The sequence below is a fragment of the Talpa occidentalis genome, unplaced genomic scaffold, assembly GCF_014898055.3.
Source record: "Talpa occidentalis isolate TD23 unplaced genomic scaffold, MPIMG_talOcc4v2.1 talOcc4.3, whole genome shotgun sequence".
Lineage (NCBI taxonomy): Eukaryota > Metazoa > Chordata > Mammalia > Eulipotyphla > Talpidae > Talpa > Talpa occidentalis.
In genome coordinates this window covers 78,198,756-78,215,578 of record NW_023603184.1, presented here as the reverse complement: position 1 = coordinate 78,215,578, position 16,823 = coordinate 78,198,756, and the positions used below count along the sequence as shown (strand labels likewise).

The 16,823-nt window shown below is 35.5% G+C and overlaps 1 protein-coding gene and 1 long non-coding RNA gene across 4 annotated transcripts in view; one reads left to right on the top strand and one right to left on the bottom strand.

The window, feature by feature from the left end:
• The window catches only part of KYNU (kynureninase), a 714,170-nt gene that overhangs the window by 530,484 nt on the left and 166,863 nt on the right, over nt 1-16,823 (bottom strand). The gene's annotated exons all lie outside the window — the stretch shown is intronic.
• The window catches only part of LOC129146628 (uncharacterized), a 55,272-nt gene that overhangs the window by 10,942 nt on the left and 27,507 nt on the right, over nt 1-16,823 (top strand). For 2 of the 3 annotated variants that reach the window (XR_008553549.1, XR_008553548.1), the window contains exons 2-3: nt 11,598-11,705; nt 12,912-12,989. This is a non-coding gene — a long non-coding RNA (uncharacterized LOC129146628). The remainder of the gene's footprint in view (nt 1-11,597; nt 11,706-12,911; nt 12,990-16,823) is intronic. The other variant, XR_008553550.1, reaches the window with a different exon arrangement.

Sequence of the window (16,823 nt, the reverse complement as noted above, 5' to 3'; positions counted from 1 at the left end):
TTGAAGAATGACATTGAAATTTTGATTGGAATAGCATTGAATTTGTATATTGCTTTTGGAAGGATGGCCATTTTAATAATGTTTATTCTTCCAATCCATGAGCAGGGGATGTCTTTCCATTTCTTTGTGTCTTCTTCTATTTCTTTTAACAGTGTTTTATAGTTTTCTTTGTATAGGTCCTTTACCTCTTTTGTTAGATTTATTCCCAAATATTTGATTTTTTTTGTTTCGATAAAAAAAGGGATTTTTTTTGATTTCTTCTTCTTCAGATTTATTGTTTGTGTATAGGAAGGCTACTGACTTTTGTGTGTTGATTTTGTATCCTGCCACTTTACTGAACTGATTGATGAGTTGAATTAGTTTTTCTGTGGAGTTTTTGGGGTTCTCTATGTACATTATCATATCATCTGCAAATAGTGATAGTTTGACTTCTTCTTTTCCTATTTGGATTCCTTGGATGTCTTTCTCTTGTCTTATTGCTCTGGCTAGGACTTCCAGTATTATATTGAAAAGCAGTGGTGAGAGTGGACATCCTTGTCTTGTTCCAGATCTTAATGGAATTGCTTTCAGCTTTTCACCATTGAGAATGATACTGGCTGTTGGCTTGTCATAGATGGCCTTTATGATGTTGAGGTATGTTCCTTGTATCCCAAGAATTTCAAGGGCTTTTATCATGAATGGGTGTTGCACTTTGTCGAAAGCTTTCTCAGCATCTATTGATATTATCATATGGTTTTTATATTTCTTTTTGTTGATGTGTTGGATAACGTTGATTGATTTTCGGATGTTGAACCATCCTTGTGTCCCTGGAATGAATCCTACTTGGTCGTGGTGAATTATCTTATGGATACATTGTTGGATTCTGATAGCTAAAATTTTACTGAGGATTTTTGCATCAGTGTTCATTAAGGAGATTGGCCTGTAGTTTTCCTTTTTTGTGTTGTCCTTGTTCGGTTTTGGTATTAGTGTAATGTTGGCTTCATAGAACGTGTTTGGTATTGTCCCTTCCTTCTCAATTTTTTGGAAGAGTTTGTGAAGGATAGGCACTAATTCGTCTCTGAATGTTTGGTAGAATTCATTTGTAAATCCATCAGGTCCTGGGCTTTTGTTTTTGGGAAGGTTTTTGATTACCATTTCTATTTCGCTGCTTGTAATTGGTCTGTTTAGGTGTTCTATTTCTTCTTTATCTAGCTTTGGGTGATTGTAGAGTTGTAGGAATTTGTCCATATCCTCTAGATTGTTGAACTTGTTTCCATATAACTGTTCATAGTAGTTACTGATTATTCTTTTGATTTCTGCTGTGTCCGTTGTGATTTCTCCTCTTTCATTTATGATTCTGTGTATTTGTGCTTTCTCCCTTTTTTCCTTTGTGAGCCTGGCTAGGGGTTTGTCTATTTTATTGATTTTTTCAAAGAACCAGCTCTTGGTTTCATTGATCTTTTGGATTGTTTTTGTTAGTTTCAATTTCATTTATTTCTGCTTTGGTTTTTATTATTTCTTTTCTTCTACTGGTTTTGGGTTTTTTTTGTTGTTCTTTTTCTAGATCTCTGAGCTTCGAGATTAGGTTGTTTCTTTGAGTTCTTTCTTGTTTTTTGATGTGAGCTTCTATGGCTATATATTTTCCTCTTATTACTGCTTTTGCTGCATCCATACATTTAGGATATTGGTGTCCTCCTTGTCATTAAATTCAAAGAATTTTTTAATTTCTTCTTTGATCTCCTCATTAGTCCAGTGGTCTTCCAGTAGTGTGGTTTTTAATCTCCATGAGGTAGGATAGTTCCTTGCCTTCTTTTTATGGTTTATTTCTAGTTTGATGCCTTCATGGTCAGAAAATATGGTTGGTATGATTTCAATCTTGGTGTATCTGTTGATGTTTGTCTTGTGCCCCAGTATGTGATCGATCCTGGAGAATGACCCATGTGCGCTTGAGAAAAATGTGTACTCCGTTTTTTTGGGGTTTAGTGTTCTATAGATGTCTGCTAAGCCCAAATGCTCTAGGTCCTTATTTAGAGCTTTAGTTTCTTTACTTATTTTTTGTCTTGTTGATCTATCCAATGATGATAGTGGTGTGTTGAAGTCTCCCACTACGTATGTGTTTTCTCTGATGTCTGTTTTCAGAGAGGACAACAGTTGTCTGATATATTTTGGTGCTCCTTCGTTTGGTGAGTATATGTTAATGAGTGTTATTTCTTCTTGAAGTATTGTCCCCTTGATCATAATGTAGTGAACATTGGGGTCTCTTTTTTGAGTTTGAAGTCTATTTTATCTGATATAAGTATAGCTGTTCCTGCTTTCTTTTTTGGTCCATTTGCTTGTAGGATTGTTTTCCATCCTTTGACTTTGAGCCTATTTTTATCTTTTGTAGCTAAATGAGTTTCCTGGAGACAGCAAAAGGTTGGGTTTTGTTTCTTAATCCAGGCTGCAACTCTTTTTTTTATTGAAGAGTTTAGTCCATTTACATTTAGAGTTAATATTGGTATGTTAGCATCTGTATTTGCCATTGTGTTTGTCTTTCCTTTGATTTTATTTATTTATTCTTTTAATAACTTTTTTTTTTTTTGGTCTTCTTTCGTTGTTATTCGTCCCTCTGAGGTTCTGGTTTTAGGATTCCTTGTAGTATTTTTTGTAGTGGGGGTTTAGTCGCAATGAAATTCCGGAGTTTCTCTTTTTCTGGGAAGGTCCTTATTCTTTCTTCATAGAGGAAGGAGAGCTTTGCGGGATAGAGTATTCTTGGTTGGCATCTGTTTTCTTGGAGTCTGTTGACTATGTCCCTCCACTCTCTCCTTGCCCGTAGTGTTTCTTCAGAGAAGTCTGATGTCAGCCTGATTGGTTTTCCTTTGAATGTTATCTGTTTCTTCCCTCTTGTCAGCTTCATTATTTTTTCCTTGTCCTGGATTCTTGGGAGCTTTACTATTATGTGTCTTGCTGTATTTTTCCTTTCGTCATGGAAGTTTGGTGTTCTTCTTGCTTCTTGTATATCAACTTTCAGCTCCTTCTTCGCATTTGGGAAGTTCTCTTCAATTATCTCCTGGAATATTTTCTCTGTTCCTACATCTCTCTCCTCTCCTTCTGGAATTCCTATAACTCTTATATTGCCTTTCCTCATGGAGTCAGATAGTTCCCGAAGTCTTTCTTCGTTCTTTTTCCTTCGTACTTCTCTTTCCTTTTCTGTTTTAGTTCTTTTTATTTCTGTGTCTTCAAGAGTACTTTTTCATTCTTCCATTTCATCTATTCTGCTTTCATTGCTTTCCCCAGAGTTCTTTAGTTCCTCCATTAATTCTTTGATCTCTTGCATTTCTTTTACTTCCCTCTTTAGGGACTCAATTTCATTCTTCTGACCATTGTTTTCCCTCTTTAGGGATTCAATTTCCTTCTTCTGATCATTGTTTTCCTTTATGACTTCTGTCACTTTTTTAATCATGGCAAATTTAAATTCTCCTTCTGGAAGGCTCAGAAGTTCTTCCAAGTTACTGTCGTTGCAATCTGGAGGGTGGTTTTCTTTTTGTGGTGTGCTTCTTCCCTGAGGAGTTGTTAGGTTGCGTGTGGTTCTTCTATTCCCTACTGTCTGTTTTCTAATTTGTCATATGCATTGGGACACTGTATTGCTCGGACTGGCCGGCATCTTGGGTGAACTTCTCCGCTCCCCTCTGGCTCCTCCAGGAACCATCTCTGGCTTCTGGGAGAGCTTTCTGCTGGTTTTAGGCAGTCTTTACTGAAGAAATGTCCCTGTTCTAAAATGGCGAAGCGGGACGCAGTCCCTGTGCATCCGGTCTCAGGCACACTCTTCTGCGTGCCCAGTCTGCCCTGGACGTGGGTGCCTGTTCCCTCTGTGGGCTCAGACTACTGGTTGGAAGGGGCCTGGCGTGGGCTAACTTCCTAGCTGGCCACTGGGTCCTCCAGAAGCCTTCTGCCCTTTTCAAGAAGTCTTTTCTTAAGAAATTTCCATTCTATGGGGTGTTAGTGACTTTTTCTGGTCGCTAGGTGGTGCCAGAGATCTCTCCTATTGTCCTTGGGGGGTTGTTTTTCAACCCCCCCACCCCCGTGGGATAGGGGACAGAGCGAGAATGGTAGGGTAAACCTCAACGGCTTTGGGGTGCTCTGTCTGCCTTGTGCCCCACCGTCGTGGAGAACCCATGCCCTGAATTTCATGCCCCGGGTCTCAGTTCCAAAGCCCTCAGTTCCAGGACGCGGGCTGTAGCCCAGTTCAGTGGCACGGGAATGGCGCGTTTTGCACCTGCTCCCATGCCTGGGCGCCTGGTTCCTGCTTACTCAGTGAGGGACTTTCACCCCGTGAGGGCCTCCGCGCATCTCCCCATTAGCCTAGATCGCAGGCGCGGGGACCTGGGCAGCCGCGATAGCGATCTGCGTTTGCTTTTCAAGCACGCCAAGCGTGCCGCTTTTCCGTGCAAGCTTACCAGCCGGCCCCGGGCTATGTGCAGGTCTCCTCCAGAGTCTCTTTGTTCTTCTCTAATGGCGCCCGGAGCCGTTCGCTCACCGCCGAGGCGAATCCTGCAGGGTTCTCCACAGCTCCCATTCACGGGGTGTGGTGGCTGCAATAGTTCCTTTCCACTCACAGTCCCGCTTGCTGCGTAGTTTATTCTTGATGGTCATTTTAGTTTGTTGTTTTCCTCCTCTCTGCCGGTCGGAGAGTGCCGCCTCTGTGGGCGGGGGAGGGGAGCAGGGTTCAGCGCTTTCCTCCCTTCTGGTCCTCTTTTATGGCCACTTTCTTCTTCAGGTAGTTTGCTGGAGTCACCCGTTTATCTTCCGTGTCCCAGTTCTCACTGGGACCTGCCGCTTTTCCTCCCTATTAACTTTTTTTAATGGGAGATCTTACTCGCAGCGTCTCCTCGCTGCCATGTTGCTCCACCCCAGTCCACAAGGATTTCTTTATATGAGAAACATTTCTTTCAGGTAATTTTATAATATTGTATAGATTAAGTTATTGGATGACTTTAATAATAAAACATATATACAATATAATATAATAATAAACATGATGGCATTTAAGTGATTTGAAATCTATCACTACAAATATAAGTTAAATAGTTGAGTCATGCTGCTCAGCATATTTTATTTTTCATTATATTTGTAAATATTTTTGTACCATATGTATTTCATCTTCTTAAGTCACTCATCTGTTGTTGAGCACTTTGATTGTTTTCATAACTTGGCTATTAGAAATAGTGCTGCAATGATCATAGGATTACATATATTCCTTGGATTTCATATTTTTGCCATTCTCCAGATAAATACCAAGGAGTGGAATTGCTGAATAATATGGTATATGTTTTTTTAATAGATAAATCATCATATTGTTTTCCATAGTTTCTGTTTGTTTGTCTTCCAATCTACATTTCTACAAATATACAGGAGAATTCTCTTTTCCTTTCTCTATATACATGGGCCATTCTGACAGGAATGAGGGGGTATCTTACTGTGGTTTTGATTTGCATTTCCCTAATGATTAAGTGAGTGATTTTGAACTTTTTTCATGTTCCTCTAGGCCATTTATATGTCTTCTTTGGAGAAGTGTCTGTTTAACAATTCTACTCTTTTTTTTAATTGGGTTCTTTGTTTTATTTTTATTGAGTTGCATGAGTACTTTGTAGTTCGTAAGACATTAATCCTATGTCAGACATATAATGTGAAAATATTTTCTCTCAATAAGTGGGATATCTTTTCATTTTAACAATAGTTTCACATGCTGTGCAGAAGGTTTTCAGTTTGATATAGTCTTATTTGTTTGTCTTTACTTTTGTTTTTCTTGCCATTGGCTTTCAGTCCCTAAAGACATCACTAGGGTATAATGTTGCAGAATAATTTGCATATATTTTCTACTATGTACTTTATGGGTTTTAGCCTTGTATTTATGTCTTCAATTCATTTTGAGTTAATTTTTGTATGTGGTTTAGTGTCATATTTCTACATGTCAATTTTCAATATTACCAACACCATTTTTCAAATAGCCTTTCCTTTTAATTACACATACTCTTGGTTCTTTTGTTGTAGATTACCTATTCATACAGGTGTGGGTTTATCCTGGGTTCTCAATTCAATTCCATGGGTCTGTTTTTATTCCAGTACTATATTGTTTTGATTACTATAGCCTTGTATTTTAGTTTGAAGTCTTGGAGCATGATACCTCTATTCTTCTTCTTGTTTTGTCAAAAATTTTTGGTTATTCCAGGTCTTTTGTGATGACATACAAATTTCAGTAAATGTGTCTTCTAGTCCTTTGAAGAATGTTAAATGTTGATAGTGTTTGTGTTGAATCTATATATTGTTTTGAATAAGATGGACATTTTTATTTTATTTCTTATTCTAAACCATGAGCACAGAATATATTTCCATGCTCTTGTTTTGTCTTCTAATTTTTGGCAATGTCCTATAGTTATTGTAGAATAAGATGTTCATCTCCTTAGTTGAGTTTATTCCTAAGTATTTAATAGTTTTTGATGATAATGTAAAATGGGAATGTTTTCTTGATCTCTCTGTTTTAGTTTATTTTTTTCATATAGTAATGCAACAGACTTTTGTATATTGATTTTGTAGCCTGTAACTTTACAATATTGATTTATTGTTCTAATCATGTATATATATATGTGCATGATATGTGTATATATGTGTATGTATATATGTGTACATGCATAGATGTGTACATGTATATATGTGTGTATATATGTATATATATACATGTATATATGTGGATATATATATATATGTGTATGATTATATCATCTGCAAATAATGATAGTTTAACTTCTTTTTTTCCCATTTTGATTTTCTTTTATGTCTTTTTCTTGCTAATCACTCTAGCTAGGACTTCCAAATCTACTTTGAATAGCAGTGGTAAATGTTGACATTCTGTTGTATACCTGATCTTAAAGGAAATTTTTTTAGTTTTTCACAGTTAGTAACCATTGTGTTTGATGCTAGCTCTGGATTTACCATATATCACTTACAATATTGAGCTATGTTCCTTCTAACTCCATTTTACTAAGAGTTTTTATCATGAATGGGTGCTGAATCTTGTCAATTGCCTTCTCTACCTGTGTTAATATGATCATCAGATTTACATTTGATTTTCATGAGGAAAGTCAGGGAGAGAATGGAATGATGTTTTCAAAATAGTAAAAGAATAAAAACCATCAACCAGAAATACTATATCCTGCACAAATCTCTTCTAAATATGAGAGAAAGAAAGTTCTTCTCACACAAATAGAAACTGAAGGAGTTTGCAGATCCTATTCCTACCCTACAAGAAATGTTGAAAGGAACATTCCTACCTAAATCAAAGCAAAGAAAAGCCACAGGAAAGTAAATAAGGAAATAATCAGATAGAATAGACTCTAAAGATAGAATAGCACTAGCATATCTTCCAATACCAATAACACCCATATATGCAAATGGATTTAACTCACCAGTCAAAAGACTAAGAGTGGCTGATTGGACCAGAAAACAAAACCCAAATTTATACTGCCAGTAGGAGAACCTTCAGAAATCTAAAGACAAACACAAGCTTAAAGGGAATGGTTTGTAAACAATCTTACATGTAAATGGGACATGAAGAAAGGCAGGGGCAGCCATACTTATTTTAGATAAAACAAACTTCCACAAAAAAAGGAAACTAGAGATGGAGTGGAGATTATAAGGGTACATAACATCAGGACAAATAACACTTATCAATATATATATGCCTATGCAACAAACAAAAACCATCACAATATATAAGGCAGCTATTAGCAAATGTAAAGACAAACACTGGCAAAAAAAAAAAAAAGGAACAGTAATATTAAGGGACTTCAACATTCCAATTTCATCAATGGACCAATCAACAAGATAGAAAGTCAACAATGAAACAATAGCTTTAAAGGAGGAATTAGATCAGATAAGCCTATTAAGACATTTATAGAGCGTTATTTCCCCTCACACCTCAGCACTCATTTTTCTCAAGTGCACATAAAACATTCTCTAGGATAGATCACATATTGGGTCACAAAACAAGTGTCAATAAATTCTTGAAGTTTGAAATAATATTAAGTATCTTATTTGATCACAACTACATTAAACCAGAAATTAAAAAGAAAGCTAGTAAAACTTCTCAAACTCAGATCCTGAACAATGCAATCCTGGATGATAATGGGGTTAATGAGGAAATCAAAGAAGAAATTTAAAAATACAAGGAGATAAATCAAAATGAAGATATGACCTTCCAGAACGTATGCATCACAACAAAAGCAGTTAGTTACTAATTATGAGACTAAAGAACATTTTGGAAATCTTTCATGCATTTGAAAGATTATCAAATATGTGTCATTTTTAAAGCTTTTCCAAGGAGTCCTTAAAATATACCACTGCAAATGAAAATCATACTTCAAGTGCCATCTCCACTTTTGTTTCCATTATAGTTCTACATCTAAAGGTTGAAATATACAAAACACGATGGCATTTTACCTTTATAACCTTAAGACATTCACTCAAACTATTTTACAAAACAATTTTCAGTTTCTGACCTTCTGGTTGGCCTTATGATATCCAGAACATCCAAGCATGCTGCAAGATGTTATGGCAACCTGTTTCCTGAGAATGTGATACATGATGTTTTCGTTCACACCAATGTCAAGTGAAGGTCCATGATACCATTTTCTTCAAAAAGCTGAGAAGAATTGGGGAATTGACAAGCTGCATTTGTTATAGCAGATTCATTTCCAAAAATCATTACAGACTTACTTGTGTTTTCTAATCAGACTGATCCTCTGATAAATTATGTCCAGTCAGGACTCCCTTGATGAGGAAAAGTTATTACTCTGCTAATATGTAAAAAGACTAAATTATAGGAGCATGAGCATTGCCATTGTTTGGTACAGAAATATGGCCTTAGGAAGTTCCTGTCTAACTTCCCTGACCAATATGTCGTAGCATACTGAGAAGTCAAAGCCAGAAATTCAAGGAGCCAGCTGGCAATGTAGAGAACAATTTGGCTTAGGAAGTTGAATCCTTGGTGAGGATAAAATAAGAGGAGGATGAAAGCTCCCTAAGAAAGACAAAATTGTTATAGATGAATGAGCGTTATTAGTAGTTGGGTCAAATCAATTTGGAAGACAAAGCAACCTCTTTTTCCTTCCATTCTCAGGACAGTACTAGGAGTACAGTTAGGCTGCAACATAGACCTTTTAAGGGCTTTAAGATAATTTTTGGAGAAAATGTAACTCAGTGGCTTTTTATGTCTTTTGAAGGCATACAAGAGACATAAAATGAATGGCAGACTCCAAGACAGCAGGTATTTAGGACCAAATGAAGTCTAAAGCGCACAGATCACAAATAGATTTACTTTGTGTGTTTTAGACAGAAGCTTACTTTTTAGTATAGATGTAAAGATAGCTTTTTGAGGCAACCTACTGTACATGTGTCATTCCTTAATGTGTCCCTGGTCCCTAGATCAAAAGAAAAGCAGGCATAAAAAATCCTTTTGAGTTAGTAAATATAAATACGGCATATATTTTGATGAAAGATCCTCTAATTATCAGATGTCTTTAACAGATTACCTTTGAGAGTCACACACACACACACACACACACACACACACTAATTGCCTCAAAAGGTAGTGACAGAATAAAGGACAAGTAAGCTAAGTAAGAATCTGGTAGATGCTCCTGTCACTGACCTCAAAATGATGTTCCTATTAATCTAAAGATATTTCTTCCCTACACTCTTGCGCTTACACAGCCAAGTTCAAATTCATCTGCCTCATAGACATACCTCAAAGGATTGATACATTTCAGGTCTACACCATACTTCCCCTGCTAAGTTGAGTTTCTGGTAGCTGTTCATAGCACATATTATCTTTCTATAAATATTTACCCTATTATTTCTTAGTCTTTCCTCTAGTAAGAACTGAAGCTGCTCAGTGAAGCTGGTTATTAGGTGGTCATTGCAGACCAGGTATTTTGGATTTCAATTTCTATTAAACATCCATACATTGGTAACAGAGAACAACAAAACTAAGTTCAAAATATGGAACAAGCACTTGCCCCCTCTGAGGGGTCCCTCAGAAAACATTCGGTGGAAGAAAGAACTCTCACACATCTGGCATCTGTGAAATTAGCTGAACACTGAGGACACTGACCCAACCTGGCTCCTGGGGGCAAGAAAGTTATTTTCCTCTTGACTTTCACTTTCACCTGGCTATGATCTATTAAGTTACTTCTCTGACATACTGATATTTTACTACTTGCCTAGGGTTGCTGTAATAAATTATCATATGCTTTGTGGCTAAAGGCAACAGAAATAATCTCTTATAGTTTGGGAGGCCAGAAATCCAAAATCCAAGCATTAGCAGGGGGCACTCTCTCTGAAGTTCTAGGAGAGAATTTCTTCCCTACTTCTTCTAGCTACTGATGGTTCTAGGTTTTCCTCAGTTTGTGGCACTATCATTTCAATCTCTAGTTCTAGCTCTAAATAATCAGCTATGTATTTTTTCTCCTTCTTATAAGAATCCTAGTCATTAGATTTAGGGACTATGCTAATGAAGGATGACTCTATATCAAGATGCTCAAATGTACCTCAAAAGCCCTTTAAAAAAAGTAATTTTCAGAGGTTCTTAGTGAGGCGTGGACATAGCTTTGGCAGGTTTATAAGTCAACCTAATATACTGAGGGAGTGGAAAAAAAACTAATATTCAGGTTCCTCACTGCCCTCTTTTCTATAATTGCTTTCCTAACTTTATTCTGCTTTGCCAATAACGCTATCTGCACTTTTCTCATAATAATTGTGGAGAGTCTCATTAGAGCATTTATATGCATTGAAATGATAAACAATTGAAAATTAGACCTTGGAGAGAGAGAAATTTGGATCTTCATAGATTAAAATTACCTAAATTTTCTTCCCCTCATGATATTTAACACACTCGTATACATTTTAAATATTGAAAGACTACAGCCTGCTAAGTGTACAGAAATAAAACTATGTATATGGCCTCCTTATATTTAAGGATCATATTTAACTACATATCCAGAGTGCATTTACAAATTAAATGCTAGAAAAATAGTTAAATAGAGATAATTCAATTTTGGCATTAATTGAATGAATATGTGATGAAGCTAAATCATCAGTGACTTGACAAATATGATTGCCCACTACTGATATAATTTCTTCAGGGCATATACAACAGTGATTGTGTCATTTTTTCTATCACATGCTGAGTAGATTTGACATTTAGTCTTCCCTTCATACAAACTATTCTTTCCTCCTTATAGAGATTAAAATGGCACTCTTTGGTGCTAATATAATTTTTATGCAATTATAATCACATAAATGCATACAGGATGGTAAACTATTAGGTAAATCATATATAACTCCAAGTCCAATACAGGCACACTTACTAGCTTCAGGTTTGGGGTAGGGTGTGTGTGTGATGCTGTATTAAAATAATAATGATGGAGTCTAAAAAGGGAAAAATAAAATATACAATTACATCTTAAATAATTTAACTTAAGGGATTTCTGGGAAAGTACTTTTTTTTTTTTACATTTTAAAAGGTCTTGTTTTAGTTTGAGAATAATGGACTGAAATAATTTTCTTTCTGATTGAATTTCTAGCAAATCAGTACTATACGGACATTCATGAGCCAGTCTCACCCAGTTTTTCCAACTACCAGTAAGACTGGAGAAGATAAATGGATTTTTTTCCTAGCTTCTCAACAAACTGTATGTAGATTGGAGATAGGTTAATCTTGTTATATCGCTGGTGACTATATCATTGTTATTCAAACAGAACAAACATCGTTGTCTATGGAAATTGATACAAGATGAAGAATTTACTTTTATGCTTATTTGGGACATGTAAAATGTACAGACTATTGTAGCTGTGCAAGCAGCTAGAATAGTCAAATGAAGAATAATTGGGTATCAATGACCTAACATGTCATAGTGTTGTAGACTGAATTGCATCCTTCCAAATTTCATATTTTGACACTCCAACTGCAATATTACTATATTTGAAGATAGGACCTTTTTGGAGATAATAAAGGTTAAAGGAGATGACAAAAATGGAGCCTCGATGAGTTACACTGGTATGTTTGTAAAAAAATAGAGACAGCAGAGTTCTGTCTCTAAGGAACACAGAAAAGAGGCAACGTGAGGACACAGAGAGTGGGCGACTGTCTACAAGTTAGAGAAAACGCTCTCATCTGAGAATGAATCTGCTGGCACCTTAATCATGAATGTCTAGCCTCCAGAACTGTAAGAAAACAAATGTCTGTTGTTTAAACCACCAACTCCGTGGCATTTGTTATGGTAGCCTTGACAGACTAATACAGAGTAAGTCTGGTTGAACTGCATTTTCAGGAATGATAACCCCACCACACTTCCCTGTCCACCTCTAGTTGTAACCATAATATCAAAGCCTGGTAGAAATGATTTCATCTGTGTCTTTGCTTAAACATAGTCAAAGCATTTCGTTTTGCAGAGTGTGGGAAATGACTTTGAGTTTAATCCAGTTCTTAAAAGACAAAAGTTGGCATCCCCAAAACTCCCATCATCACTGGCACTAATTAGTCTCCTTCCTGACAGCTGAAGTAGGTGTGACTAGGAATGAATATTAAACCATTATTGAAAAAAATGTTCTCTCCCTTAGAGTTTATCTTTCTTTCCATGGTTGAGATATATTTCATCAGGAGTCAAGGAAAATATGTTCACTGATATCCTGATTTTCTGATCAATTATTTAATTATTTTTGTCATCATAACTTATTTTACTAAAAATACTACTACAGTAGAGGAATTTAAAAAAATCTTATGATTCTTATATGAAGTATGATACACAATTGTGGGATTTATTGAAAATGAACACATCTTAGTAATATGAAACTTGTTCACACTGGAAAAGATTCACACAATGTTCTTTCTTAAACAGTCTTACTTTATTGTGAAGTGTCGAAGAAAGTATTCATGAAATCCATAACCATTGAAAATTCAAATCAGTGAACATCAGGTGGGCCTTTTCTTTCTATTTAGCTTACTTAGCACTTCTGCTTTGTACTTTGAATTTGCAAAGTGCTTATCAGCCTTATTAGTTAACCCTTGTAATGTGTCCATGAAGTAGATGGATGGCAAGCATTAGTGTGACATACATTAGTGTACTCCTTTGAGAGATGCCAGCATGAAGCTCATGGAGGTTAAATGATTGCTACGTGATTACCCATCAAGCTAAAGAAAAACCCCTGGTCTCAATTTTCTACTTTCTAACCCTTAGTGATAACAATAGTAAAACTAAATATAAGATCATCCCCAATAATCTAATGTATAGTCTCCTTTAAAAAATGAAAGCTGAGTTCTCAAATGCATTTTCTTAGGGTACTGAAAATCTATCCATTGAACAAGTGTATTAGATATATATTTCTTTGTCACTTCCCCATTTAAGATGGGATCATCTTAAAAGGCTATGACATAAATTGTTGTAGAAAAGATCGATTAGTTTAAAAGCTTTTTCCTTTTAACAGATCAGATAGTCATTATATTTTACCCTTTTGTGTGTGATTTTCACTGAGCCATTTTAATCATTTACTCATTTGAAAAAATTTCTCCAAAACCAATAGGTTCTACAAATCTATTTATCACCTCTGACTTTCCTTGCTAATCACTGGGTTTGAACTTCTGGGAACTGGGGACAATTGCCTAACTCTGGAACATATTTCTTTAGAAGAAAAAAAAAATTAAGCACTCTTCAAATCTCTTCATTGGTCAGATTCACTTCCTCACTTATAATTCTCTCATTTGAAACCATCATGTGGGAATGTTTATAAGTTATGAAAGAAGGATATGTTTTGAACTTGAGGGTAAAGAGAAAGATACTGCATTCAGCATGACAGGAAGAAGTATAAATGATTCGTTTTTAGGATAACTCAATCTTTTATTTCATGTATTTTCCCTATAATTTTATATTCTTCATTGTTATACCTGAATGGCACTTTTATTTGGAAATGAATACAAAGAAAAAAAGTGTTCAGGATAAAATCCATAGCATTTCATTACCCTTTTTATTTTATCCATGACAAACTGGTGGGGAATAGAGTTAAAAGGATTTTGATAAAATGAAATTTATAGATATGATTTATTCACCTGTCATGATCCCAAACATGGGAAATCTAACATTCTGAAATAGTTGGAGAGTAAAAAGAAAATTTATATAAATGCCATGCTCTACAAAGAACTCATACATTCAACATTTAATTTGCCTCTTACATTTAGTTTGATAACCTAGTGTTACATAATATCATTTCTAGTTGATAGGTTAAGAAAATAATGCTCAAAGAACCTGAGACTGCTCAAAATCACATGAATGATAATGTAAAACTCATAGAGCCAGGACACAAAGCTTCTGACGCTAAGTCCAGAGAACTTTTCCTTATAATTTCCTCTCACTCTTTTATAATGTGGATCTGTAAACATATTCACAAATAAACCTTGGAGTGTATATAATATCACTGTTTCCCCTAAAACAATAAATATGAAAATCATGACTGGGGTAATACCAATAAAAATCTTGATAAATATTTCTCATATTAACCTACACACATAGAGACCAAAATATCTAACATTTTCAATAAGTTGTTGAGGATGCTCACCCTCTGATCTGCAGTTTACCAAGTAGGTGGTTTCCAAGTGAAAATTGATACAGAAATGTTTTATGTGATTATTGCAAAAAAGCTAAAATTTCTTTTAAAAGCTCTAAGGGGACCTCCCCGGTGGCGCAGCGGTTGAGTGCTGGGTTACGAAGCTGCCCGCAGCCTCTGCAGCGCCAGCTTGATCCCCGGCTGCTCCCAGGCCACCTGAGGAGGGTCCCACATGGCGCACAGACCGCTCCTGACAAACGCTTCTTCCCTCAGCAGTGTACTTCGGTCCTTCTGCCTGCTCTGCTCCCCGTTCTGGCTCTGGTGAATTCTCTCACCCTCCCGCGCTTCTGACTGTACCCAGTGCTTGTATAAATAAATAAACAAACAAACAAACAAATAAATAAATCAATCTTTAAAAAAAATAAAATAAAAAAAAAATAAAAGCTCTAAGGAACAGTTTAATCCAAAATTACTTGAGTCTAAATTCAGTATCTGCCCAAGATTCCAGGAATCTTATTAAACAGCCTAATTTTTTTTTTAACTTTACCTATCTCCTAAATAGGCCATTAATGGCAGTCCAAATAGACCTGTTCCATGAAAAACTAATTTTGTCTACTTTATGAAATGGTGACTTAGAAAACAAACCTTCAGTGGAAATATGTTGCCTACAGAATCTTCCCGCATGGAATTTAAGTCCATCAAGAAAACTGCCAGTTTCCCATGCTAGCCTTCTCTAAATGCTTATGTTCATAAATCCATCATTACTGCCAAATCACATCTTGCCCCTTCTTCTTTTTTATATTTTGTTCTTTAATATGGACACCTAAAATGCATTATCCCTTATGAACTTAAGATAGAGTTCCTCCAAAATGTTTTCTCTTGTTATTTTTTTTTTAATTTTTTTGAAGATTTATTTATTTATGCTACAAGAACTTGGGTACAGGCCAAAGGTGTGGGGTGTGAAAGGATTCACCAGAGACAGAGTGAGGGACAGAACAGTCAAATTGAATGAAATACACTGCTAACGGGAGCAGCAGGCGATACAGGAAAGTTCTGCTGCGCCATGTGGGTAGCTCCTTGGCAGCCAGGGATCAAACTCATGATGCAGTAGAGGATAGCTTCACAGTGCTGTGCTTAACCCCTTGAGACACCAGGAGGCTCTTCTCTCTTTATTTTAAACTTTTACTTCCTTGTATTGTTTATTTGAGATTTAAAATGTAGTCATTCTTGTATCATAATAGGTATTGCTAAATCTCTGACACCATTTTATTTTCACACAAATCAATATATTTTCAAGTGAATCAATATAAATATAATTTTTCCTAATAATTATTAAATATTAGGGCAAGACAAAAGATAAGCACTTTAAATACATTTCCTCATGTGGAACAATATTCCTGAAGTTGCTACCTATTTCACAAATGAGCACACTTAGGCCTAGAAATGTTTACTTGCATGGTCATTGTTATAGTAGTAAGGTCATGGGCCAAGCAAGAATTTAAAACCAGGAATTTCAGACTTTAGAACCCAATTTTATCTTACCAAACAAACTATCAAGGATTGCAATTGAGGATGGAAATTATGAATTGAAATTGTTTATATCTTAAACACATTACAGTCTAGATTGAATTGTTAAATAGAAACAGCATATTAATGAAATAGAGGTGAACCCAAATAAAACCTGTGATTTAGTTAATAGTAATGTGTCAAGGTTAATTTCTTTGACTTGACAAACATACCATTATTATAAATGATACTGACAGGAGAGGAAGCTGGATATACAGAAAATCTGTATTATTTTGCTAGATTTTCTGTAAATCTATTTTTTTTCTAAAATGAAATATTTTTTAAAACATAGGAGTAACTTGTATTTGCTCATAATTGATATTCTAGTTATATTTCTTCAGCTACATAATTTTCTGTTCTTTCATAGCCTCATGATATTACATTTAATTCTTCAACAGAATATATCTTGTTGTTTATATTTGTATATGTGCATGTGTGTGTAGTGTGCATGCATATTTTTGATCTTTTACAAGTTTGTCTACTTCATGATGGCAGGCACAGTGTCTTATAAATTGTTTGAGTCTTCCATAAACTTTGTTAGAATTTCTTACACATAATGAATTTACAATACATGTAAATACATGTATTGGATTAATTCCAGTTTGATATTGATAATAGGGAAGTGATTTTTGGACTCATAATAGATT